Source organism: Schistocerca americana, chromosome 4 (assembly GCF_021461395.2).
Source record: "Schistocerca americana isolate TAMUIC-IGC-003095 chromosome 4, iqSchAmer2.1, whole genome shotgun sequence".
Taxonomy (NCBI): Eukaryota; Metazoa; Arthropoda; class Insecta; order Orthoptera; family Acrididae; genus Schistocerca; species Schistocerca americana.
The window spans coordinates 312,490,320-312,515,847 of NC_060122.1; positions in this window are offsets into that span (position 1 = coordinate 312,490,320).

The following is a 25,528-nucleotide window of genomic DNA, read 5'->3' on the forward strand; positions in this document are numbered from 1 at the left end:
TCATCAACAAGAAAATCTTTCTGTTCCTGCATGTGATGCAGGCACAATGAAATCAAATCCAACCACCTTAAAAAGATTAGGTAAATTGACATTTTGATTTTTCAAAGTAGTGAAAACATAAACCAATTTCTCAAATACGTGAATCACTGAGCACTTCCTTAGCTAGTTTAATGTTGCAATCATGCTATTGTAACAGCTTATGTTTTACATTATGATTCACAAATGCCAGTTCTCCTGTGGTTGCCCTGTATAATTCTCTTTGTGGTGTGCCACTGAAGAAGTTGGGTATCTTGCTTGCCTGCTTGACTTCCCTTTCCCTCCCTGCATGACCTACCGTCACATAAAAATAACTAATCCGTCACTGCAGCATTTACTAGATTATGAAGTGAATAACATAAAATAAATACTGACTTGCAGAAAGAACAATGTGCTTTATGATGATTATTGTTTCCATGTGCAATCCACAAGTATGTTTCCCCCCAATTAGTGTGACACATGTCGCCTTTTTATTTTCTTCATTGGGTAATTTTCTTCTCCAGTATACTCACCAGCATTGTTCATCTTTAACTCTTTATAAAATATTTCAGTGTCTCACTGGTACACTCTGTCCCCTCAGAATATGACTAAACAATTGACTGATAGTGAAAAGAGGAATACCTCATCACGCATCAAGACGAATCGGGCCGATTCAACACCGAGCCTAAATTCATCAATAGGAGTGTGGAGCAAAAAAGAAAAGAGAAAAAAGGAAAGGAAAGGAAGTGAGAAAGCAATCATCTAGTTTAAAACAATGAATGGCGGGAATTCTGAAAATATGGGATATATCTTGCAAAATGCAGTACTTGGGATTTTTGTCCAAATTAAGTGAAAATACAGGATTTCCAGGGATGTACAGGAAATGGAAACCCTACATGAAACTTCCTGGCTGATTAAAATTGTATGCTGGACTGAGACCAACTGAGCTACCCAAGCACAAATCATGACCTGTCCTCCCAGCTTTACTCTCATCAATAACTCATCTCCTACCTTCCATACTTCACAGCAATTCTCCCATAAAATTTGGGGAGACCAGCATTTCTGAAACTTGGGGAACAAGCATTCCTGGGAGAAGGAATATTGAGCAGATGAGGTATTGTCAGAAGTAAAGCTATGAGGAGTGGTCATGGTTGGTGTTTGGGTAGCTCAGTTGGTAGAGCACTTGCTCGACATAGGCAATGGCCTTGAGTTCAAGTCTCTGTCAAGCACACAGTTTGCAAGCAAATTTCATATCAATGCAGACTCCACTGCAGAGCGAAGAAAACATCCTGGAAACATCATCAGACTGTGGCTAAGCAATGGCTCCACAATATCATTTCTTACCAGAGTAATGCACACTCCGCTGCGGAGTGAAGAAACATCATCAGACTGTGGCTAAGCAATGTCTCCACAAAATCATTTCTTCCAGGAGTATAGTCCCACAAGTTTTGTGGCAGTATTTCTGTGAAGTTTGGAAGGTAGGAGATGACGTACTGACAGAAGTAAAGCTGTGAGGAAAGATCATGATTCATGCTTGGGTAGTTCAGTTTGCAGAGCACTTGCCCACAAAAGGCTAAGGTCCCAAGTTTAAGTCTTATTCCAGCACACAGTTTAAATCTGGCAGGAAGTTTCGTATCAGTGTTCACTCTGTTGTGGAGTGAAAATTTCATTCTGGAATTTCTCTCATGTTAAAGCTTTAGTGAAGTTATATGCTATCATTAAGATGACCGGCCAGGTTAGCCGAGAGCGCTAATGCGCTGCTTCCTAGACCCGCCAGATTAACGATAAGGGCCGGTGTGCCGGCCAGCCTGGATGTGGTTTTTAGGCGGTTTCGCACATCCCTCTAGGTGAATACCGGGCTGGTCCCCACGTCCCGCCTCAGTTACACAACTCCCAGACATTTGAAACACATCTGCACTGTTCCATAATTTACACTCATCGCAGACAGATGGGGTACTCTGATTCATTCCCGGGGGAGGGGGGGGGGGGGGTACTGGGTGGCGGCAGGAGGGGCATTCGGCCACCTCTTCAAATTAACACGCCAAATCCGATTTAACCACACCAACCCCGCGCACAATGCGGGACAAAGGCGCAAGCGATAGACAGACAGAATGCTATCATTAAGGTGCTTTATGCAACTGCTTGAAATTATAAACAATGTCATTAGATGTGAAGCACGAGGACAAATAGAGCAACAATGGTGGCAGAAAAATAAATAATTTTTATGAGGAAACCATCCTGACATCTGCCTTAAGTGATTTACAGAAAACATGGAAAACCATCTGGATTGCCAGAAGCAAATTTGAACACTACTCCTGAAGTCTTGTGCCAGCCATACAACATGCAGGATAAATATAGTACATCTAGGACAGAAAGGATGTATGCTACAAACAGCAATGAAGGATTGAAATGTGTTTACCCAACCTCGTATTTTAAAAATCAGTCTGCCTGTAAATGACATCATCAGCAGCAGGAAGTGTATCTAATATATATATAATCTTCCATCCTTAGTAAAATTAAAGCCACTTGCAGAAATAAATGTCATCCCATTTACAATACATACTTCATCAATTGTTAGGCTCAAAATAACCATAAATGGCTTTTTAGAATGCTACATAGAAGGCTTCAGTGCCAAACTAGCATCATACGTGTATAGATTTACCCAATTGGTATAATGCAATTAATCTCTCACTACCATGAAGAAAAACTGCAAATATTTTTACAACAGGCAGAAAATTTCTGACTTCACAGGTTCCTTGCCCAAAACATAGACTTTATTTGGGCTGAAAGCAATCCAGTGTGCATATGAGGGCAACAAGGTATGAAACAGGTAACTCTGGCCATGTATGTGTGTCTTACTAATTGACAAGCGTGATAACTGCTTTTGCAGTGACAAGGCATTCATAAAATGGCACATTTTCACACACTTAACACTGTAACTGTACGAGAATTAGTAAGAATTCTGCTGACTTGCGATATTAAGAATGTTATGAAAAAGGATATAGTGCTACTCACCATATAGATGACACACTGAGTTGCAGATGGCACGTACACACACACACACACACACACACACACACACACACACACACACACACACCTGTGGCTGCAAGCTCAGTGTGTAATAGTCTTTTTGTTGTGCCTGTCTGCAGCTTAATGCATCATTCTTAGGGTGAGTAACAATCTAGACTTTTCATAATATTGTTGAGAATTTTGTTGCCTATCTATGCTAATTTTTCAGACTGTTTATACAGTAAATATGAGAAATGACAATTTATTATTTACATTAGTAGTTCTTAAGCTAAGTCAAGATATTTCCAGGTGGTCTTAAAACTGGAAAATGAAACAAATATTAATCGGTACGCAGTTTATTTTGGTTTACAGCTACATCTTGTTTTACAGTAGACACTGCTGGGAGGTGCTTCCAGCCTCTGGCTGAACCTTAAAGAACATTGTTGTCCAACCAAATTTATCTGAAAAAGAAATAAATCATGTTATTTTTTAGATATTTTCAGAAGTGTATGCAATTTTTGCACACATACTGCAGTTTTCAGATGCTGGCCAAAGATTTCTTGCAAGACGTAATTAATGATCTCATAGTGATTTCAGAACACAAGAAACCATATCATAAAATGTACAGTAAACTGTTTGGCTTTTGATGTGACAATCTACTAACCAAATAAATAACTATGCCATCATAGTGTCTTTGAGAGTGTGTAGCTACTTTAGAAAGATTGCTGAAATGGAACACAAAGATTTTTCAAAGATTCAGTATTTAAATTAATAAGCTATAAAGTCTACATTTTTAGTATTTCTTTATCACACAGATGCTAATACTGTCAATTGTGTATGCCCAAAGTAGAGTTCCCAAATTGGTGCAGTAATGCCAGTTGCAAAGCTACTTAATCCACTTCAAAGGATAGGTCGTGTGACTAGGGCCTCCTGTCTGGTAGACCATTCGCCGTGTGCAAGTCTTTCGATTTGATGCCACTTTGGTGACTCGTGACTTGGGGATGAGATGATGATGATTAGGACAACACAACACCCAGTCCCTGGGTGGAGAAAATCTCTGACCAGGCCATTTCATGAATGTACTGTTCTATGGGCACCATGTACTTATATAACACTGAATATCTTAAAATAAAAAATGCATTAGACACCATTGAGAACTCTCATTCACATGTGACAAAATTGTAGCTAATAAATGTGTATCAAGAATTTTAGCCTCAAATGTAAATTCCAGTATTGTCTCCATCTCTCTGTGCTGCAGAAAAGGAGATTTTCATACCATTCCCATCACCATGTTTAGAAGAAATCAGCTATTTTTCAACAAAGGAAAGAAACTTATAGTTATCAGTTGAATGCAGTGATTTAGTATTGATTACGACAAATTGTGTCAAATATCATGAATTTTGTGGTACTACACTAAGTTCTGCTCTTTGGCTAAGAACTTAATATTGATTCTCAGTAACATATGTTTCTTAATACAATGTCAAAATTGCTACAATCTTTTGAAAACTTATTTTTTTATATATTTACTTTTTTCAATATATACTATAGTCTGCTTTACTTAAAAGAGACACTTCCAATCACTATTTAATAAATAACAATATTATGAAAAGAAAAGCTCCTACTCACCATATAGCTGAAATTCTGAGCCACACATGGGCACAACGAAAAGACTGTCACAAATAAAGCTTTCGGCCAGTAAGGCCTTTGTCAAAAATAAAAAAACACACACAAACACAGGTTATTGGTGTAATGGTTCAGGGATTCAGGACTGGAGCAGATTCGTTTGCCACAAAGACGTAAGCTGTAGGGAAGGGATCGTTTGATATGAAATGGGTGGCAGCTGTCATAATGGGGATACTGTTGCTTGTTGGTGGGTTTGATGTGGACGGATGTGTGAAGCTGGCCATTGGACAGATGGAGGTCAACGTTGAGGAAAGTGGCATGGGATTTTGAGTAGGACCAGGTGAATCTGATGGAACCAAAGGAGTTGAGGTTGGAGAGGAAATTCTGGAGTTCTTCTTCACTGTGAGTCCAGATCATGAAGATGTCATCAATAAATCTGTACCTAACTTTGGGTTGGCAGGCCTTGGTAACTAATTCTGAGCCACACATGGGCACAACGAAAAGACTGTCACAAATAAAGCTTTCGGCCAGTAAGGCCTTTGTCAAAAGTAAAAAAACACACACAAACACAGGTTATTGGTGTAATGGTTCAGGGATTCAGGACTGGAGCAGATTCCTCTAAGCGACCCATAAATAGTTTGGCATACGAGGGGGCCATCCTGGTACCCGTGGCTGTTCCCTTTAATTGTTGGTATGTCCGGCCTTCAAAAGTGGAGAAGTTGTGAGTTAGGATGAAGCTAGCTAAAGTAATGAGGAAAGAAATTTTAGGTAGGGTAGCAGTTATCGGCGTGAAAGGAAGTGCTCCATTGCAACACGGCCCTGGACATGCAGGATATTTGTGTACAAGGAAGTGGCATCAATAGTTACAAGGATGGTTTCTGGGGGTAACAGATTGGGTAAGGATTCCAGGCATTCGAGAAAGTGGTTGGTGTCTCTGATGAAGGATGGGAAACTGCATGTAATGGGTTGTAGGTGTTGATCTACGTAGGCAGAGATACGTTCTGTAGCGGCTTTGTAACCAGCTACAATGGGGCGGCCAGGATGTTTGGGTTTGTGAATTTTAGGAAGTAGGTAGAAGGTAAGGGTGCATGGTGTCGGTGGGGTCAGGAGGTTGATGGGAGTCAGGTGAAAGGTTTTGTAGGGTGCCTAAGGTTTTGAGGATTCCTTGAAGCTCTGCCTGGACATCAGGAATGGGATTACCTTGGCAAACTTTGTATGTAGTGTTGTCTGAAAGCTGACGCAGTCCCTCTGCCACATACTCCCGACGATCAAGTACCACGGTCGTGGAACCCTTGTCAACCGGAAGAATGACGATGGATCGGTCAGCCTTCAGATCACGGATAGCCTGGGCTTCAGCAGTGGTGATGTTGGGAATAGGATTAAGGTTTTTCAGGAAAGATTGAGAGGCAAGGGTGGAAGTGAGAAATTCCTGGAAGTTTGGAGAGGGTGATTTTTAGGAAGAGGAGTTGGGTCCCGCTGTGACGGAGGATGGAACTGTTCCAGGCAGGGTTCAATTTGGATAGTGTCTTGGAGAGTTGGATCATTAGGAGTAGGATTAGGAATATTTTGCTCCATGGCAAAGTCCCAGGTTGATCCAAACAGCTCTCATCAAAGATTTACTGTCCTACACTCATCCAGGCAAGGAATTGACACACCCATCGCACCATGAGGAGTTTCTGTTGGATGGGGAGCGGCGGTTCCCCTGCCTCAGCACACAGGCTGGGGCTGGGACTGGTACGGAAGGCACCAGTGGCCAGCCTGATACCCTCATGGTGCACTGCGTCACGAATCTTCAGATACGAAGGCCTCGCTGACCCATACACGGGGCATCCGTAGTCAAGACGCGATCGGACGAAAGCCCTATAAAACTGCAGCAGACACACCCGATATGCTCCCCAGGACCGATGGCTCAGACACTTCAAAATATTCAGTGCCTTCAGGGCCCGCACCTTGAGGTCTTTAAGGTGCGGCAACCATGACAACTTGGATTCAAAAGTGAGGCCCAGGAACCTCACAGTGTCACTAAAAGGAAGAATGGTGTCCCTCAGAGGCAATTCAGGGGAAGTAAAAAGATGGTGAGAACGATTAAAATGAACACACACACATTTGTCTGTAGAAAAGGTAAAACCCGTCTTCGCAGTCCATGCCTCTAATTGCTTTATCGTAAGCTGCAACTGACGACTAGCAGTAACAAGACTGGAGGAATAACAGAAAACAGCAAAATTGTCCACAAACAAGGAGCACTGGACAGGACTCCGAATAGTGGACGTGATACTGATAATGGCGACGGCAAAGAGGGTGACACTTGAAACGCTTCCCTGGGGAACACCATTCTCCTGCACGCACAAATCAGATAGCACATTACCAACCCGATATCAAAAGAGGCGGTGGGAAAGAAAGGACCGAATGAAGATGGGGAGATGGCCACGAAAGCCCCACTGATGGAGTTGATTGAGGATAAGGCGATGCCAAGTAGTGCCATATGCCTTATTAATGTCAAAGAATACACCTAAACAATGCTGGTTACGTAGGAAGGCCTGCTGGATGGCAGCCTCAAGCAGGGTCAAGTTGTCTATAGTTGAAGGACATCTCTGAAAGCCACACTGAGAGTGGCTAAGGAGCTGCCTGGTCTCGAGCAGCCAAACCAGGTGACGGTTGACCATGCGTTCCAACATCTTCCCGACACAGCTTGTCAAAGCAATACTCCGATAACTACTGGTATGCGTTCGGTCCTTCCCCAGTTTGAGGAGGGGAATCAAAATTGCCTCCCTCCATGAGTCGGGGAACGTGCTGGATAACCATATCATATTAAAACAGTTTAGGAGAACTTCCTTGGATGGCAGCAACAAGTGCTGCAGTATGCTGTACCGGATTTGATCATGACTGGGCGCAGTATCATGAGCCACAGACAGCACCGAATCCAGTTCCCACATTGTGAAGTGGCAGTTGTAGGGTTCAGAATTTGGAGACCGGAAGTCCAAGTGACCCCTCTCGATGGCAGTGTGGTAGTGGCAGAAATCTGGATCACAGTTAATAGTGGCGGTAGATTCCACAAAATGCATGGCCAGTGTCTGGGCAATGTCTCTCGGCGCTGTGAGGAGACATCCCTGATACAGCAGTGCCGTGACAGGTAATTGGCTGTGTTTCCCGGAAATCCTCCTGATGGCTTCCCATACTTTCGTAGAACTAGTGGAGCAGGAGATGGAGTTCAAGAACGATTGCCATGACCGTCGTTTGCTCTCTTTAATCACTCGCTGCGCGTTGGCCCTTGCCACCCGAAAAGCCACAAGGTTGTCAGCTGAGGGACGGCACTTGAAGCGGGGCAGAGCTGCACGGCAGGCTCAGATGGCTGAGCAGCACTCAGTGGTCCACCAAGGGACAGGATGCCTCTTGGGATGACCTGAGGACCGTGGGATCGACAATTCAGCAGCATGGGAGATCACGGCTGTAACATGGTCAACCCAGTCGAGGACACTGGCACGGTGTTCCAAAACAGCCAGATGGCTGAAAAGTGTCCAGTCAGCTCTGCAGAGATGCCACCTGGGCATACTGCCCCAATTTAATTCTTGCACCACTGCAAATATGAGTGTTGTGATTACTATATTAGTGTCAGTGATGTTGAGAAACAGCTGAAACTACTAAAACTGTACAAAGCTCCAGCACCCAATGGAATTCCTATCAGATTCTAAACTAAATTTGTGACTGAGTTAACTCCTTTTTTAACAATAATCTAGGCAGATTCCTCAAACAAAAAACTGTGCTCTCTAGTTGGAAGAAAACAGGCCTCATCCACCTATAAGAAGGGTAACAGAAGTGAGTCACTAAATTACTGTCGAATATCCTAAAATCAATTTGTTATAGAATCTTATGACATCCTCTGAGCTCAAATGTAATGAGATACTCAAACAGAATGACCTGCGTGCCAACCAGCAGTGATTCCACAAATAACCACATGAAAACCAACCTGCAATTTTCTCATGACACTGTGAAAGCTACGGATCAAGGAAATCAGGTGGATGCAGCATTTCTTCATTTCTGAAAAACATTTGACTCAGTATCACACCCATTCTTATTACTGAAAGTATAGCTATATGGGATATCAAGAGAAGTTTGTGAATGATTGAGGATTTCTTGGTAGGGAGGACACAGTACATTATCTTGGATGGAGTTTCATCGAGAGGTGTAGAAGTAACTTCAGTTATGCCCCAGGGAAGTGTGTTTGGACCCTTGTCCTTCAAATTGTATATTAATGACCTAGCAGACAATACTAATAGCAGCTTAACATATCCCTTTTGCAGATGATGCAGTTATTTATATTGAAATACTACTGGGATGAAAAAAGAAAACAAATATTCAGTTGGATTCCAACAAGATTTCAAAGTTGTGCAGAGATTGGTGACTTGCTTTAAATGGTGAGAAATGTAAAATTATGCACTTTCGGTGCAAGGCTGGGAGGATAATTGCAGCCTGTGAAGGCTACAGTGAGACCCTCAGTATATTTCAAGAAGGAACCACTTGTCACTGCAGATGTGACAACTACCAAAAAGCATTCTCCTCTTAACTCAGTACCATCCAGGACTGGAGCAACTAAATTACACTCTCTACCAGGTTTTCGACTACCTCTCGTTGTGACCGGAAATGAGAAATGTCCTGCCCACTATCCTTCCCAACCCTCCCACAGTGGCATTCCACCATCCACTGAATGTACAAAATGTACTCTTCCACCCTACACAGTCCCTGCTCCCAACACCTCACCTCACGGCTCATATCCCTGTAATAGACTTAGATGCAAAAACTGTCTCATATATCCTCCCACCATCACCTACTCCAGTACAGTCGGAAAAAAAACCCATCCCATCAAAGACAGGGCTACCTGTGAAACCAGTAATCTAATTTACAAGCTAAGCTGCAACTACTGTGCTGCATTCTATGTGGGCATGACAACCAACAAGCTGTCTGTTCACATGAATGGCCACTGACGAACTGTGGCCAAGAAACAAGTGGACGACCCTGTTGCTGAGCATGCTGCCCAACACAACATCTTTCATTTCTAAGACTGCTTCACAGCCTGCCCCATATGGATCCTTCCCACCAACACCAGTTTTCTGAATTGCACAGGTGGGAACTTCTCCCTGCAATATATCCTACATTCCCATAGCCCTCCTGGCCTCACCTTCATTAGTCACTGTCCTCAACCATCCAGCCCCTTCTCTGTTCCCACTGCAGCACTACCAGCCCTCATTTCACCAAAACACCCAGTCTTTTTACTTCTCTCGTTTCTCCCCCCCCCCCCCCCTACCTCTCCCCTGCCCCTGTGTCTAACTCCCTATTGCTGCACCTAGCTGCCCTACCCTCTCTTCACCTCATCCCTGTGCGCTCCCCAGCAGCACTTCACTGTCCCCCACCCCTACCCTACTATCCCTCCACCTCCATGACTTAACCTCCTCCTTACCCCCACCCAGCTGCCACTCCCATCATGCACTGCTGCTGCTTGTAGTGTGGCTTCAGCTGCCAGAGACTGCAAGTGTGTGTGTGTGTGTGTGTGTGTGTGTGTGTGTTGGAGCTTATTTGTGTGTCTTTTTGTTATGCCTGTCTGTGATTCAGCATCTCCACTATATGATGAGTGGCAACTTTCCTTTTCATAATATTGTTACATTCTATCCTGGGTTTTCCATTATTTGAAATACCTGATTGTAAGAGTTTGAAAGGAAACAAAATGAAACTATCGCACAGGCACAGTCAGAGGTGAAGCAGGTGGCAGACTTTGGTTCTCTAGTAGAATACTAGGAAAATGCAATCATTCTATAATGGAGATTGCTTATAAAACACTTGTGTGGCCCAAACTGGATTACTGCTCAAGCATATGGGGCCAATACCAGATAGGACTAACAGAGGAGACTGAATATATACTGAGAAGGGCGCAACACAAATGGTCATAGGTTTGTCTGACCCATGGGAGGGTGTCATAGAGATGCTTTAAAAGTCAAACTGGCAGATGCTTGAGGCTAGATGCAAAGTACCCTGAGAAAATCTACTTACAAACTTTCAAGAACTAGCTTTAAATAATGAATCTTGGAATGTACTACAACACCCATTACATCACTCTCACAGTAATTAGAAGACAATATCCGACCAGTTACAGCAGACACAGAGGCATTTAAACAATAATGTGCTCCATACGTGGATGGAACAGAAAGAATCCACAATAACTGGTACAATGGGGTGGAAGTGCCCTCTGCCATGCACTTCACAGTAGTTTGCAGAGTACAGAAGTAAATTAACCTTGATTTATTTAAGTGCTATGTTTGCTGTTCTGCTCTTTCCGGTCCATCTCAATGTCTGAGATCAGAGATAAGCAGAATGGACCATTTAAAAATATCAACTTGGTTGCTTTTGTCTGATGAGAAGAATAGATCAGAACGACTAAAGATCTACAAGTGCACCATGTAGAATGAATTTTACACTTCTAGTATTAACTGGAATAACCCTAGGTATTTGGCTGCACACCTATGTGCCTGGACATGCTGCTTGAAACATTGTAAAAGGAAAGAAAATGAAAAAAAGTTGATTGTATGGGGACCAAGAGAACTAAACGACAAAGTAATTGGCACCACATACACAAAACATATCTGGAACCCACAGTCTAGGGGTAGCATTTTTGATTAGTAATAAAAACGTCATTGGTCCCAGGTTCAAAACCTGCCACTACTTAAATTTTGATTAATAATCACCATTGGCATCTGAAGACTTCGAGCATTGGAAGTCACCATCATTCTGCCAATGGCCTTGTCAAAGTGGGTGGAGGAGCAGACAGAGGTTCAGGGCACTCTCTTGTCCTTGGCGTGGGAACTGCGCTTAAAGGCAGAAGAATCAGCAATGATCAACAGCATGAGGATGCAGAATGCAATGGAAACCACTGCATAACATCTATCCACATGGCATGTGGCCTGTAACTGAAAAAGTGCCATGATGATCTCTCCATTGGCAAAATGTTCTGGAATAGTCCTCATTTGCATCTCTGGGAGGTGACTGCCAAGGGAGAGGTGATCATGAGAAAAAGATTCAATAACCAATTAAAGGTTCTATGAGTCAGGGCCTGGAATGTCAGAAGCTTGAACATGGTAGGGAAGGTAGAAAGTCTGAAAAGGGAAATGCAAAGGCTCAAGCTCAATGTAGTAGGAGACAGTGAAGTGAAATGGAAAGAAGATAAGGATTTCTTGTCAGGTGAGTATAGGGTGATATCAACAGCAGCAGAAAATGGTAGAACGGGAGTAGGAAATAGGAAGGTAGGGCAGAGGGTGTGTTACTGTGAACAGTTCAGTGATAGGGTCTGTCTTACCAGAAGCGACAGCAAACCAGCGCCAACAATGATAGTTCAGGTATACATGCAGAGATCACAAGCTGAAGATGAGGAGATACAGAAAGTATATGAGGATATTGAAAATGTAATACAGTATGTAAAGCATAATCATGCCATATTGGATCTATGGAATATGTATCTCAAATAAATAAATAAAAACAAATAAAAGAAAATCTAAAAGTCATGGGGGACTGGAATGCAGTTGTAGGGAAGGAGTAGAAGAAAAGATTACAGAAGAATATGGGCATGGGACAAGGACTAAGAGAGGAGAAAGACTAATTGAGTTCTGTATTAAATTTCAACTAGTAACTGTAAATACTCTGTTCAGGAATCACAAGGGGAGGAGGTATACCTGGGAAAGGCCAGGTATGGGAAGATTCAGTTAAATTATATCATGGTCAGACAGAGATTCTGAAATCAGATATTGGATTTTAAGACTTACCCAGGAGCCGATATAGACTCAGATTACGATATAGCAGTGATGAAGAGTAGGCTGAAGTTTAAGAGATTAGTTGGGAAGTATCAACAAGCAAAGAAGTGGGATACTGAGGCACTAAGGAATGATGAGATGTGCTTCAAGTTCTCTAAGGCTATAGACATATCAGTAAGGAATAGCTCAGTAAGCAGTACAGTTGAAGAGGAATGGACATCTCTAAAAAGAGCAGTCACAGAAGTTGGAAAGAAAAATATAAGTACAAAGAAGCTAACTGTAAAGAAACCACAAGGAACAGAAGAAATATCTCAGCTGATCGATGAGAGAAGGAAGTAAAAACATGTTCAGTGAAATTTGGAATACAGAAATACAAATCACTGAGGAATAAAATAAACAGGAAGTGCAAGAAAGGTAAAACAAAGTGGCTGCATGAAAAATATGAAGAAATCGAAAAAGAAATGAATGTCAGAAGGACTGACTCAGCATACAGGAAAGGAAAAACAATCTTTAGTGAAGTTAGAAGCAAGGGTGGTAACATTAAGAGTGCAAAGGGAACTCTGCTGTTAAATGGATGGGTGGAAAGAGTACACTGGAGGCCTCTACGAGAGGGAACATTTATCTTATGTTATAGAAGACACAGTAGTCAATTTACAAAAGATGGGGGATCCAGTATTAGAATCAGAATTTAAGAGAGCTTTGGACTTATGAATACATAAGGCAGAAGGGATAGATACCATTCCATCAAGATTGGTAACATCATTGGGGGAAGTGGCAACAAACCGGCTATTCAAGTTGCTATGTAGAATGTAGAGTCTGGCAACATACAATATGACTTTTTGAAAAATACTATCCACACAATTATGAAGACTGCAAGAGCTGGCAAGTGTGATAATTATTGAACAATCGGCTTAACAACCCATGCATCCAAGTTGCTGACATAAATAATATACAAAAGAATGGAAAAGAAAATTGAAGATGTGTTCGATGGCGATCAGTTTGGATTTTGGAAAGGTAAAGGCACCAGAGAGTCAATTCTGACATTGTGGTTGATAATGGAAGCAAGACTAAAGAAAAATCAAGACATGTTCATAGGATGTGTCAACCTAGAAAAGGCGTTCAACAATGTAATTTGGTGCAAGATGTTCGAAATTCTGAGAAAAATAGGGGTAAGCTATAGGTAGAGATGGGTAATATACAATATCTACAAGAGCCAAGAGGGAATAATAAGAGTGGATGACCAATAACAAAGTGCTCAGATTAAAAGGGTGTAAGACAGGGATGTAGTCTTTTTCCCCTACTGTTCAATCTGTACATCGAAGAAGCAATGATGCAAATAAAAGAAAGGTTCAGGAATGGAATTAAAATTCAAGGTGAAAAATGTCAGTTATACGATTCACTGATGACATTGCTATCCTGAGTGAAGAAGAATTACATGATCTGCTGAATGGAATGAACAATCTAATGAGTGCAGAATATGGATTGAGAGTGAATTTAAGAAAGACGAAAGTAATGAGAAGTAGCAGAAATGAGGACTGCAAGAAACTTAACATCAGAATTGATGGTCATGAAGTAGATGAAGTTAAGGAATTCTACTACCTAGGCAGCAAAATAACCAATGACGGAGAGAGCAAGGAGGACATCAAAAGCAGTCTAGCACTGGCAAAAAGAGCATTCCTGGCCAAGAGAAATTTGCTTTAATCAAACATAGGTCTTAATTTGAGGAATAAATTTCTGAGAATGTATATTTGGAGCACAGCATTTAGGTCTTAATTTGAGGAATAAATTTCTGAGAATGTATATTTGGAGCACAGCATTGTATGGCAGTGAAACATGGATGATGGGAAAACAGGAACAGAAGATAATTGAAGCACTTGAGATGTGATGCTACAAATAAATGTTGAAAATTAGGTGGACAGATAAGGTAAGGAATGAGGAGGTTCTGTGCAGAATTGGAGAGAAAAGAAATATGTGGAACACACTTACAAGGAGAAGGGACAGGATGATAGAACGTCTGTTAAGACATCAGGGAATGACTTCCATGGTACTAGGGGGAGCTGTGGAGTGCAAAAACTGTAGAGGAAGGCACAGATTGGAATACATCAAGCAAGTTATTGAGGACATAGGTTGCAGTTGCTGCTCTGCGATGAAAAGATAGGCACAGGAGTGGAATTCATGGTGGGCTGCATAAAACCAGTCAGAAGACTGATCATTTAAAAAGAAGGAAAGATTAGACCATCAGGAAAGTCATTACTAAATGGTAGTGAACTCATGTAAGTATTTTACCACCTAGACTGGAAAATAAAAGGGCACAGATGTCCATAACATTGACAAATTTAAGAATTAAAAGCTGTTTTGGGAAATGTATGAAGAGGTTCCAAATCAGGCAGAAATTTAGATCAGAGGCAGATTTTGGAGGGGAGGGGAAGAACAAGAACACCTATGGTAAGAATCATACTCCTTGTCCCACCCATGTCCAACCCCCAGCTGACAAGAGATATGAATAAAACTACAGTATTATAAATATCACTGACGTAAACAAAGGGCAAAGTTGGGAAGAAATAGCAGAACACAAACATTACTGTGAGTTGTAAGCAACTACAGGAGATGCAAAAAGAGGAAAAAGCTGAGCTAGCATGTATTCCAGAGGTAGAGAGTGTCACTTGGACCTCACTTGTGACAAGAGGAAGACTGCCCACTACTCCCCCACCCTTCACTCCCAAGCCCAACTCCCCAGCAAGAGACATGAGACATGCATAAAGCAATGATCTAATGAGTAATATTCTTCAAAACAGATGATACACAAAAGTGTAACATACCTGATTAGAAATTCTTTGGTGGTCAGTGTGGATGACAGCACGATGAGCACGCTGGGTGCCTACATGGCATGCAGCAAGGTGAGCGAGGTCCGCAGCAGGGCCCACACCGTGGTGGACAACGGGGTCCACATGATGGTCTACAACAGGGTCTACAAGATGAACAACAGCACAGTCTGCCGGTAGGAGGACAGCATCTGTAAAAGTAGAGAATATAGAATCACTTACTGAGGATATACAGCAATTAGGGGGTGATGGAGGGGCTGGGGCACACAGGCAAGCAGGGCATACATGACAGCATACAGTAGGGTCTTCAGGCTGGGATCAGCATCATTCAAATGAATGTAAGCAGCAGCTGCAGAAGCAGAGAAAAAGTAAGTGACTGACTGAGTACAGACAGAGAAGTAGAAACAGCAAATAAATGAAAGGCAGGCTGTGTGGTGTGTGGCTGAGTATGGATAGAATATGCAGGGGAGTAGACAGAGCAGTGTACATGCTGTTGGATATGTGCTGCAGATGGGAAAGTAAGGGACACAGCAGGATCAGGAAATAGAGAGAATGGAAGTTCAGCTCAGGCTGAGCTTCGACACAGGAGCGTGGAGCATGTCCCTAGTCCAACACCTCCTGACTTGCCCTCACGTGAAGCCTGGTAGGAATAAGATGGGCACTGTATAAATGACAGTGGAAGGATGTGGGGGGGGGGGGGGGGGAGGGGGGGGAAGGGGCAAGGGTTAAAAGCAAAGTACTGTTTAAATTTAATACTGTGTGTCCAACTAATATGGAAACCTATCATTAGTGTGGTGCAGTATTCAGTCCAAGTATATCTATTGACTATGGCAGCAAAATATGAAAAATAATTATTGTTGTCAGTTGCAACAAGACTTGGGTCACATGATGCTGTATTCAAAGCAACCATCAGATAAGTATGTAATGGGATTACGGAGACAGTGTAGAATGATTCAGCAACCATACATTGTAGGAAATGGTAAGTTGTATCATCATCAGTAACTATCACACCAGCTTAGAGCCCACTCTCCTCAAAGGGCACATAAAATTATAATACCAACAACTACATGTTTATCATGAGAATGAAAATTTATTTTCTGGTTGACACATAATGTTGTATGAAACATCCTAATTAGGACTGCCTCCATGTACACATTGCAAAAACACAACTAATACCATACTTAGAAACAACCTAACAACTTTTTTCAAATATCTTTTACCTTGTTAACCTTCACAATGGAGCCTGAGTCTAACTAAACAAGGCCACTGGCTATGGGCCAGTTCAAGCTATTTCTAATCCCTAATAGTCTAGATGAATAATCACAATACATTCACAACAAAGACTAAAGCATTTTTGTAATATTATTATGCACCAGTATAAATAAAACAAGTTTGTTTCTTTATCTTTAAATTATTGAATATTTTTGCCATATTATAAAAGTTTTTGATAGAAAAGAGCAAGACTGCTATTTTGTAGGTATTATACAAAACTATAGAGAACTGTGAGTCTTTTAAGGCTTCTGTGTTGAACCAAATAGGGCACTACCTGGCAGAGTTATTTAAACCACTCTCAAATGAAATAAGCATTACTGCGATAAGAGTACATGATAAAATGAGTATGGCTCTGTGGAAAGATGAAATGAACTGCAGAGTCTATGTATACAATTTGTCGTGAGGTATCCTGAAATTCATTTACATTGTAATCTCCACAACAAAATAATTTCCTTCCTGGAGAAACCTTAGACAGTAATTCAAAAAATGTTATGCATACATCAAAAAAAGTTTTACATCACCCCCGTTCCCAGAATTCCTGAAGATAGATGTTGACTGTGGATATTGTATCAGAGACGCAGTACCTTGAACTTTTCAGAGATGTCACTAAACCCACCCAAAGATGTAAACAACCATGCATGAGCAGCGCCTGTTAGGCAGAGGAGGTCTGACAGCCAATCAGTTCCAGTCATTCCACCAGGAAGGAGGTACAGACTCGTGTTGTCTGCAGTTCAATCATGCCTAGACGGTCAATAGCACAGTTCGATTACATTCACAGTTACTTTTTGCCAGGAAGGGCTCTCAACAAGGGAAGTGTCCAGGCGTCTGAGTGAACCAAAACGATGTTGTTTGGACATGGAGCAGATACAGAGAGACAGGAACTGTCGTCGATGACATGCCTCACTCAGGCTGCCCAAGGACTACTACTGCAGTGGATAACCACTACCTATGGATTATCGCTCAGAGGAACCCTGACAGCAATGTCACCATGTTGAATAATGCTTTTCATGCAGCCACAGGACGTCATGTTATGACTCAAACTGTGCACAATAGGCTACATGATGCGCAACTTCACTCCCGACGTCCATGGCGAGGCCCATCTTTGCAACCACGATACCATGTGCAGTGCAGTACAGATGGGCCCAACAATATGCCATATGGACTGCTCAGGATTGGCATCACGTTCTCTTTACTGATGAGTGTTACATATGCCTTCAACCAGAGAATCGTCGGAGACATATTTGGAGGCTACCCGGTCAGGCTGAACGCCTTAGACACCTGTCCAGTGAGTGCAGCAAGGTGGAGGTTCCCTGCTGTTTTGGGTTGGAATTATGTGGGGCTGACATATGCCACTGGTGGTCATGGAAGGTGCCGTAATGGTTGTACGATACGTGAATGCCATTCTCCGACCGATAGTGCAACCATATTGGCGAGGCATTGCGTTCGTCTTCATGGACGACAATTCGCGTCCCACTCGTTCACATATTATGAATGACTTCCTTCAGGATAATGACATCTTGAGTGGCCAGCATGTTCTCCAGACATGAACCTTATCAAACATGCCTGGGGTAGATTGAAAAGGGCTGTTTTTGGACAACATGACCCACCAACCATACTGAGGGATCTATACCGAATCGCCATTGAGGAGTGGGACAATCTGGACCAACAGTGCCTTGATGAACTTGTGGATAGTATGCCATGATGAATACAGGCAAAAATAAATGAAAGAGGACTTGCTACTGGATATTAGAGGTACTGGTGTGTACAGCAATCTGGACCACCATCTCCGAAGGTCTCTCTGTATGGTGGTACAATATGCAATGTGTGGTTTTTATGAGCAATAAAAAGGGCAGAAATGATGTTTATGTTGATCTCTATTCCAGTTTTGTGTACAGGTTCTGGAACTCTTGGAGCCGAGGTGGTGCAAAACTTTCTTTGATGTGTGTACATCAGTACCATGTAGTTCTTGATATTGTAAGATACGGAAAGAATGATATACATGTCTACGAAAACTGTGCAGAAAACTTATTTAACTGGTATTGTCTCTCCTTACTTTATTCCAGTAGTTGCAAGAACAAAAGTTCTTCCTATTAGAATTGTAACATTCATAATAAGAAAACATTCTTGGGGCAAAATTTCCAGTCTCAACCTTTGACAGTTATGATGACATTGATGATGGTGTTGGACTTAGGTTGCTCCAGTGTGGTAATCAGTGCCCTTACTGCATATCAGTACATACATCTAATGGCTTGACAAATGTCTATTCTCAAAAGTGAAATTGATGCAATGATTCCTCTGCTTGTTCAATGGATGGGTGACTACTTGAATTAAAAACAGGGGCTGAACAATCTACTCAGAGGTCATTGCTTTCCTCTCCCCAATATTTTGGGTAGGAGAATTGACACTTTACATACTTTAAAATACCTGTTACACAGTTGCCACTGTCAGATAGAATGGGGAATAAGTCTCCAGCCAAGCAGAAGGCTGCCCTAATGTCAGTTTATGAAATGCATATTAAAATTGTTATAACTTCAAGTTGAACAAATATATTTCAAGGAAGATGCAATACACAGATCAAGTAAACAGAGTAAGACATGTGTACACTTTAACAGTCAAATCATAACTGAGTCCGAGTCTAGCGGCTGCGGGCTGGCTAGCCGCTTAGGTGGCGCTGCTGCTGCATGGCTGGCAGACAGCGCCGCATGTAGAGGACGCACGTAACCGCGTGGCGGCACTTTTAAAGATCGGCAAGTCACAACACTTTTCCCCCTTTGAAGTTTTTGTACAGGTCTTGATGGAGGTGGCCTGTAGATTGCTAACATCCATAGGTGTTGTTTGACTGGCCATCAATTCTCGTGGAGGAGGCTTCCCGTACAGATGGAAGTGTCCCCGATGATAACGGGTCGAGATGACAGGAGACATGGGGGCCAAATCTGCTGGGGCCCCATGCACCAATCTGCCCATTGCGGCAAGTCCGGTTGTTATGACAGGAGACATGGGCGATGTGTCCACGTCCATAGGAGGAGGCGGCGGCTAGAGTTGCTCCGACAGATGATCGTCATCTGGTTCCTGCATGGGCACGTCTCCTGGTGGCGTCAGTTCTTGTGCTGGCACCAATATGATGGTGAGAGGACTGTGTTGTGAGTAATGAGAGATTCCAGTATCCCAAGTGTCAGGTAGAGCCGAAGGTGGTGTAGCGGCATCCAGAACAGGCGTTGCCGGCACACGAGGCCAAAGCTGGTATGAATGACGCACTGCAACATCCATGTCCATCTGGATTTCATACAGGCTTTGGCCACGGTGTCATAAGATGCGGCCAGGACTCCATTTTGGCCACCTGCCATATCCCCGTATCCACACAAGGTCATCGGCGGTGAACTGGCCAAGCGAAGGCACCCACGGCCGTGAGGTGAGCCCACGCGGCCGTGAGGTGAGGCCACAGAAGATGAAGTAGCGCGAGGCTGTCACCCATGTCAGAGCTCAGCCAGGCTGTGGTCGCCCATGGGGGTGAAACGGCTGTCAGCCATGTCAGAGCTCAGCCAGGCTGTGGTCGCCCATGGGGGTGAAACGGTAAGAAGCCAGAAATTGGAGAAGCGCGTCATCAGCAGCAGAAGAAGTCAGCAGTTTCCTCATCTGAGCCTTAAATGTACGGACCAATTGTTCAGCCTCACCGTTTGACTGTGGATGGAACGGAGGGGCCGTGACATGCATGATGCCGTGATGGGCACAAAAATCCACAAAATCAGAAGAGGCAAATTGCGGACCATTATCAGTAACAAGAGTAGAGGGAAGGCCTTCCAAAGAGAAAATGCGAGCTAGAGCATTAGTGGTTGCTGCGGTGGTAGGCGATGTGCAACGGACAATGAAAGGAAAGTTAGAGTAGGTGTCAATAACGAGAAGCCAATAAGTACCTAAAAAAGGTCCTGCGAAGTCAGTATGAGTACACTCCCAGGGCTTCTCAGGCAAAGTCCACAGTGACAAAGATGACTTTGGGGCGGCGGCCTGTGATGCACAAGTGCTGCAGGCAGCGACCATGTGTGCGATTTCAGAGTCGATGCCGGGCCAGTACACATGACGGCGCGGCAGAGATTCTGTGTGAGAGACACCCCAGTGCCCTTGGTGAAGGAGGTGCAAGACTGAAGCATGCAAAGACGCAGGTACCACAACACACGGCGAAGCATTTTCGATGGAAAGGAGGATAACACCATCCCTAGCCGTGAGTCGGTAACGCAAAGCATACTAGTTCCCCAACGGATCAGAAGTCTTAGCGGATGGACGATCTGGCCAACCCTTCTGAATACAGCGTAAAACCCGGGAGAGGGTAGGGTCAGAACCAGTAGCAGCCACCAGCTGGTCCCCGGTGATGGGGAACCCATCCACAACCCGCTGCTCGGCAACATCCAGGTGGAAACACAAAAGTTCGTCCCTATCGAATGCCAGATCAGCACCCACGGGAAGGCGAAACAGTGCATCAGCATTCACATGTTGAGCTGTCAGTCGGAAATGAATCTCATAATTGGAACGAGACAAGTAAAGAGCCCAATGCTGGAAGTGGTGTGCAGCCTTGTCGGGAAGTGACGTTGATGGATGAAACAAGGAAACAAGTGGTTTGTGATCCATAACAAGATGAAATTGTTGTTGGATCCATAGAAAAAAACACCAAACTTATGAAGAGCATAAATAATGGCCAAAGCTTCTTTTTCAATTTGAGAATACTTTTGTTGGGCATCCGTAAGGGTTTTAGAGGCATAAGCAATGGGTTGTTCAGAACCGTCAGAAAAACGGTGCGCAAGGACTGCACCGACCCCGTATTGAGAGGCGTCCGTGGCAAGAACAAGTTGTTGGCCAGGTTGATAAGTAGCCAGGCACGGGGCCTGTTTCAGCATAGTCTTCAATTTCTGGAAAGCTGCATCGCATGACGCGGACCAGTGAAAAGGCACGTTTTTATGCAACAGGCGATGCAACGACTGAGCCACCAAAGCAGCAGATGGTAAAAACTTGTGATAGTATGCAATTTTCCCCAAGAAGGCCTGCAGTTCCTTAACAGATGTAGGGCAAGGAAGGGCATCGATCGCAGCGACAGTTTGCTGAAGCAGACAAATACCATCCCGAGAGAGTTGAAACCCCAAGTACGTGATAGGTGCCTGAAAAAATTTTGATTTCTGAAGATTACACTTAAGAACGGCAGTCTGTAAGACATGAAAAAGTGTGCTGAGATTTTGAAGATGTTCATCAGTGGTGGAGCCAGTGACAACAATGTCGTCCTGGTAATTTATTCACCCAGGGACAGTGAGCAATAATTGTTCCAAGAATCGCTGAAAGAGAGCAGGGGCGCTGGTAACCCCAAATGGCAATCATTGGTATTGATAGAGGCCGAAAGGCGTGTTAAGGACCAGAAACTGCCAGGAAGCAGCGTTGAGAGGAAGTTGATGATAAGCTTCTGACAGGTCAAGTTTAGAAAAATACTGCCCTCCAGCAAGTTTAGTGAACAATTCTTCAGGTTGAGGCATAGGGTACATGTCGATAAGGCATTAAGCATTTACAGTGGCTTTGAAATCGCCACAGAGATGAATATCACCATTTGGCTTAGCAATGACAACGACAGGAGAGGACCACTCACTGGAAGTGACAGGAAGCAAGACCCCTGAAGCAGTGAGACGATCCAACTCCCATTTGTCCTGATCACAAAGGGCCACAGGAATGGGCCGAGCCTGAAAAACTTAGGCCGAGGAGTGGGTTTAAGTGTGATATGAGCTTCAAAGTCATTTGCATGGCCTAACCCAGGAGAAAAAAGGGACGAAAACGTCATCGACAAGGAATCCAATTGAGGATAAGGAATAGCATCAGAGATGATATTGACAGTCATCTATGGAGAACCAAAACACGTGAAAGGCAACAAAACTAAAAAGATTCTCCACGTTACTATGGTCGACTACAAATATGGGAACAGTGTGAACGACAGGTTTGTAAGATACCTCAGCATCAAATTATCCCAAGAGAGAAATCTTCTGTTTATTGTAAGTCTGTAATTGCCTAGTGACAGGTGACAGGATTGGAGAACCCAAAAGATATGTCTGAGAATTGATGATAATGGCAGCAGAACCAGTATCCACCTGCAAGCAAACATCTCAACCAAGTATTTGGACAGTGAGGAATAACTTCTCTGAAAGGGAAGAAGTACAGTTGACAGACAACACAGAATCAGAATCAGTGTCATGTTCATGAACATCATGTATAAAGTCGGATTTCCAAACGGATGACACATGACCCTTTTCTTTGCATTTGTGACACACGGCCCAACGTTGTGGACAATCTCCTCATGAATGTTTCGTAAAACATGAAGGAAGTTGCCGTGGGTTTTGCTGCAGTTTCTTAGAGGCTTGTTTATGGCTAGGCCGAGGCTGTGCTTCCAAGTGTACTGGGGCCATGTCGGCCGGCGGGGACACACCACACGCTTCGTCAACATTGCACAGAGGTTGTATTTCCCCGACGTCACCCCATGCCTCTATTTTCGCTCCAGCGCGTGAGAAATTTCAAAAGACTGAGCGATGGATAGGACTTCATCTAGAGTCGGATTTGCCAACTGAAGGGCACGTCACCTAACTTCTTTGTCGGGCCTCGATTGGATAATAGCATCCCGTACCATGGAATCGGCGTAGGATTCTTTGTGAACTTCAGTAACAAATTGACACTTTCTACTGAGGCCGTGAAATTCAGCAGCCCAAGCGTGATAGGATTGATTTGGTTGTTTTTGACAATGATAAAAGGCAACACAAGAGGCTACCACATGCGTTTGCTTTTGAAAATAGATGGACAGATGTGAGCACATTTCAGCAAAGGACAAAGACGCAGGATCTTTCAAAGGAGCCAATTGCGACAACAACTGATACATTTGAGGTGAAATCCATGAAAGGAACAGAGACTTACATGTTTGTTTGTCCGCTACATGAAATGCCACGAAGTGCTGTTGAAGACGTTTTTTGTAATTAGACCAGTCTTCCGCCGTCTCATCATAAGGAGGAAAAGGAGGTAGAGATGATGACAAGAGACGCTCCGCATTTGATGCCATGACGAAATCACAAATCGCATTTGTGAGAAGTTGCTGTTCTATGAGACCTTGCAATAGTTGCCCTAAAGTAGCCATGGAAACATGGGGGTCAACGATGGAAAAGAAAAATCCCATCCTCATTGCCAATCGTTATAACTTCAAGTTGAACAAATATATTTCAAGGAAGACACAATACATGAAAGTCACAGATCAAGTAAGCAGAGTATGACATGTGTACACTTTAACAGTCAAATCATACTGAGTCCGAGTCTAGCGGCCGCTGGCTGGCTGGCCCCGTAGGTGGCGCTGCTGCTGCATGGCTGGCAGACAGCGCCACATGTAGAGAACATGCATAACTGTGCGGCGGCACTTTGAAAGATCGGCAAGTCACAACAAAAATAAACTGTATCAAAGGTGGAATTCCACAGGCTTCTCATATTGATATATCATACCACTGGAGGAGGAGACTATGGATCAATGGCATATTCTTAACCTGTTGAGCATCATTTCCTTCCACTGGTGTGGTTGGCATGAGGTTCACCATGGCTAGGTGATTGATTTGATTAACTGCAGCTCATTGTTCACTACTTCCAACCACTCATCTTCCCACTGATGCATAATATCCCTGTGACACAAGACCTACCTGTCCCAAAGTGTGATGATAGCATGCACTACTGAACACCGAAATCACATTCTGTCCAGGAACATGAAACATGGTGATGGGCAGTGTAATGCATGGCAGGATTCACATGGTGTACTACATGGGTTTCATTTGATTCAACAACAGTGGCTGCAGGTAAGTGGACAGCAGGCTCCTTGGACAAGAAGACAGAAGCTGCAAAAATTGCCAATGGGTGTTCAAGGGACATTTCCAATTTCCAAGGACCACTGCTTTATTGAATTGTAAAGTTCTTAATTTTTCTTGATGACAGTGCGCCCCCCCCCCCCCCCCTCCTGCGTCTCTCACTCTCTCTCTCTGTCTCCCTCTCTCAAAAATGTTATTCATAAACTCCTATTACTTTACTTCCACACACATGGCCAGTATCTTTAATAACCAGATATTCCATTGGAATGGTTTAGTACAGTGTCAGTTTTTTAATTTTCAAATCTTTATTTGCCCTGGGATGCAGAAAGAATGATACTTCCTCCCCATGTTGTTGTGCAATGTTAAGAATGTTATGAATGGATTATGGTCTTTGGTAAATGCAATTGCACTACAGGAACAAATCAGTAGAAAGTATCTGCTTGTATCTAGACATTACCAGGCTGGCAGCAAGCAAGATATAGGAACAAATCTCATTCAAACTATGTTCTGTTACATGCAATGTAGGTAAGGTACACACAGTCTTTGGCAGCATAGGATGAGATTTATGTATTTTAGAAAAGCTTCCAACCCACTATTTAAAAACTTAGGTATTATCAAATCTTATCTTCTCTATGTACATAAATTGAAATTTTCTGCTTGCTCCTGTCACTGAGTGTATGGGCTAATCTCAGGTATTTTGAGCCAATTTTGAGTAATAGATAGACTGATTCGTGAGGAAGGTTCATGTATATAATGTGTAAACATGGAAATTGGCAGAACTGTGAATAATTAAAGTCTGCTACCACTGTGTGAAAATGATGAAATTGCTGTCTGGTGGTACAGCTGTCATACCTTCAGACAACAGTGAAGCTCGACCAGAATCCAAGAATACGAATCCGGCCCGGTCAGAACATGGATTTTTCAGTGTCTTGTAACCTAGCGTTCACCTTTTGATGATGTGTACATTTCATCAGAACTGATACGGGCATTAGATTCCATGTTAAATTGTAGGTCTTATTTTCTGAAGACTGAATCAAAGTGGGGTTTGGTGGTCTAACAGTAAAGTGTGGGCTTGGTTAGCGTAATATCATAGAATCAAATCCTGGTCAGACAATGGATTTTTATCTCTGTTTTTCAACCT